The sequence below is a fragment of the Mchenga conophoros genome, linkage group LG4, assembly GCF_057382185.1.
Source record: "Mchenga conophoros isolate Kocher_MC1m ecotype Shallow Benthic linkage group LG4, M_conophoros_male_GT1.1, whole genome shotgun sequence".
Classification (NCBI taxonomy): Eukaryota; Metazoa; Chordata; class Actinopteri; order Cichliformes; family Cichlidae; genus Mchenga; species Mchenga conophoros.
Genome location: NC_140529.1, coordinates 4,321,582 through 4,325,251, shown reverse-complemented (window position 1 = coordinate 4,325,251; position 3,670 = coordinate 4,321,582). Strand labels below are relative to the sequence as shown.

Below are 3,670 nucleotides of genomic sequence, written 5' to 3'. Positions count from 1 at the left end.
GTACTTTACCTTCTTGTATATGTTGTGATTTCTGTTTACTTTTATATTTGTTGTTATAGTTGAGTTATGCAGGGCTTTTGTGCAGTCCTAAGAAACATACTGCCCAGAGTGTTTTTCACTTTGTGGAAGAGTTTCTTCCTTTCTTTATTTTTTTTCTGTTAGTGTGTGGAACTGAGGTGCTTCGTCAGGAGCTCCTTCAGTTGTTGGAGGCTGGAGAAGAGGACGCAGCCATGACTTGTGAGACGTCGTCTGAGTCAGCTGCTACTCACTGGGCGATCAGAAATATGGTGTCCTCGCAAAAGTGGAAAGAGGCCAGGCCTTGTCTTATAGACAATATGTTAGCTACTCTGGATCCACAGTCACACCGTGTGTGTCAGTGTGGCAAACAAGTAGTTGTGAGGTGCCTGGACTGCCTGTCTCTTCCATTCCTTTGTGCTGACTGTGATATTGCAGTTCACACACGCTTTGTCCTGCACAACAGAGAGGCAGTAACAGGAGGGTTTTTGCAGCCTTCATCAGAGTTTCACAAGCCAATAGGTACAGTTTTTAAGTCTTGTGCATTTCTTGCTATGTATGAGTATGAGTGGGTGCTGTTATTGTATATTTATTGTGTATCAGTTAATTTCTAATTCTTTTTATATATATTGTGTGTTTTAATGTTAGTTCGGCTGTTGCCTGTGCAAAGGCCAGACTGTGTGTGACTGCCCAGCAGGTAACGTTGAGGTTTCACCCGGCGCAATTGTGGCTCTTGTAACCATAAATGGTAAGTTGCCCTTTTGTCACACACTACATACACAATAGATGTGTTTGGAGGTTTTATTGCAAATTGTGCATTGCTATCTTTGTTTTAATTACCCTCGGCCCGCAGTATATGTGGGCACCTGTCAAAGGTCATTTGGATTTACCAGACCGCTTTGAAAACAACATGAAAAAAATGAATGCTTTGAGCCATGACTGAATTTCTCCTGATCCTTTCTAAAGGCCGTTATAACCTTGCACCAGCTGTGGCCTAATGTGGTCCCCCTCAGTTAAGGACATCCTGGGTAGTGGATATTGGCCTGGCACCTTAAATTTCTGCACCCTGTTTTCAATGGATGCCTTTCAGTCTTTCTATGACATTAAGAAGGCTGCACCAGGGATGTCACTTAAGGCATTTGTCAAAATGCTGGATGAACGAACAGCCCATTTTGGAAGGGTGAGTTCCTAAATTTGCCAAGTTTAAGGAAATTGTGCAAATCAATGTTTATGCTGACTGTCCTTGAATATTCTGTTGTATGTCCTCTATGTAAAAGAATGGCCGAATATCAGCTGATGCCTTCAGTAAAAGTTTCTTGGAGTGGAGTGCTGTAAAGTTTGAGGTGGACAGGATGTGCAAGGAGCCATGCTTTAGCTGCCCTGCCTGCACTCCACACATGCTTGCCGTCTCAGTTGATGGAAACCGCAAGCTTTATCGCTTTCAGTCTAATGCAAGGTACATTATGCATTGTGGACATAAGTCAAATATGGATTTGTAGAAAAATGTATTTTAATGTTTCTTTTCAAACAACTGTCACTGTGTTCGTTCAGCACTTCAGAGCAGGGGAACTTTGAAGGTGTCTTCATTGAGAAAGATGAGGAAGTTGCTGAGTTTGTGAAATACATCCAGAGACACACAAATCATGTAAGATACACATATATATATTAGTGCTGTTAATCTTGTTAAAATGACGTTAATGCCGTAACCATATACACTTATGTGTGTGTGTGTGTGTGTGTGTGTGTGTGTGTGTGTGTGTGTGTGTGTGTGTGTGTGTAGACATATATGGATGGGTCGATATTTTTTTTTTATTTTTCTCTTGGTGTTGTCGTAATACTATTTACTTTACTTTATCTTAATGTGTACTTAATTTTGTCACCATGTGTATTTAAAAAAAACAACATGATTTTTATTTTGTGTTATCAGTGCTGTCCTGGGGAGATCTGAGGTCTTGTGTGACTCGAGGCTAATTCAGCTAATTGTTATGCATTTGTTTTAAAAAGTTTGTCCCTGATAGGGCTTCATCATGTCATGTCTTTTATGTTAAAATCTTTGAGTGTATAGGTCCCGGGGAAAGGGTTGTGCGGATCTTCATCTTGGACTGCAGCAAAGGAGTCGTCCAAAAAGTCCACTGGGAAGTTGGATGAGGAGGGCATGGAAATAGCTGTTTGTCGCCACGGAGTCCTCTTAGCTGCATTGAACATGTTTCGAGGGGAGATCTTTGCTTACCCCCTTTTTCTCCAGAGGAAGTTGGCAGCTAGCGTCCCAGGACATATTACGTTCCTTTGCTCCGATGTGGCCTGTAAATATTTCCCCTATTTAACCAAGGTGGCTCAGCAGTGCCCTGAGCTGAGGAACCTCTTGTCAATGCTTCCTCTTCTCTCCGTCATGCATGCAAAGCTCACACTTGGAAATGCGAGGTATACTGCAGCTTGTAGTTTTGGATTAGTTTGAGACATTTTGTTATAAGGTTGAATGAATTCAGCAGTCATGTATTGTGACCTCCTTTCTATAGATCAAATGGGGAGGTGCGTTTCAGGATGGGGCCGGTTCAACAGTTGGAGAAGAGGTGGAACAAGTAAACAGTTTCCTGTCTAGGGCGGCCATCACAACGAAGTACATGTCTAAAGCAGGTGTGTGTCCGTGTCTGAGATTCCACTCAGTCTCCTGCTCATTCATTCTTATTTGTATACTAACTGAAATGCAGGGCGAACAGACATGCTGACCCTCCTGGCTTTGGGCTGGAACAAAAGGAAAGTGGAACAACTGGGCCGCACTTTGAGCCAGCGATATCTAAAGGTCATTTTTTCAACACCCATTTTAATGTGTGTGGTAATGGGGGGAAAACACCAGTACTCTTTTAATGTCAATATGAATGACATTTATGAATGCATTCTTAGATCATAAGGATCCTTAGAGAACAAGTGGAGCCTGAATGCGAGCAGAAATGAGCTGGGTGTGGATGACGACACACTGCAGCAATGGGCTGAAGGTGAGTCTCAATATAATAAGAGATAAGAGATAAGATAGAACTTTATTAATCCCTCGGGTGGGTTCCTCTGGGAAATTCGACTTCCAAAAAAAGCACAGCACCGACCAAAGTTACAGTTACAGAACTGTTATATATATATATATATATACACACACACACACACACACACACACACACACACACACACACACACACACACACACACACACACACACACATATAAATACAGAGACAAATATAAATAAAATATACAAAGGGGATAAATAGAATAAATAGGAATAAAAAATAAAAATACAAGTGAATTGCACATTTCAAGTATTGATTCTATTGCACTGTTGACTATTTACAAAAAGTATTGCACAAGGTATTGTACAGTGAGGTGAAGAGGCACTACAGCTTAGTTGTTCCCCCCTCCTTTGTCCTCCTGTTTCCCCTCCCTCTCCCCTCCAGAGAGGAGTTAAACAGTCTGATGGCGTGTGGGACAAAGGATGTATAACTCATGTATAACAATAGGACCCACCATGGCCTCATTAAAGAACTTAGAGTTAAGATCTTTCTGACAGTGTCAACAAACAATGAAAAATAAGCCTTGGAAAAGCAAATTTATGGCAGAGTTGTTGCGTTTCATCAAATTGGATAGAACCTGGGTTGAAATAATGTCG

At 41.5% G+C, this 3,670-nt stretch overlaps 1 pseudogene; it reads left to right on the top strand.

Moving 5' to 3' along the window:
* Positions 1-1,012: 1,012 nt before the first annotated feature.
* LOC146575331 (uncharacterized) lies at positions 1,013-2,946 on the top strand (annotated as a pseudogene).
* Positions 2,947-3,670: the final 724 nt, after the last annotated feature.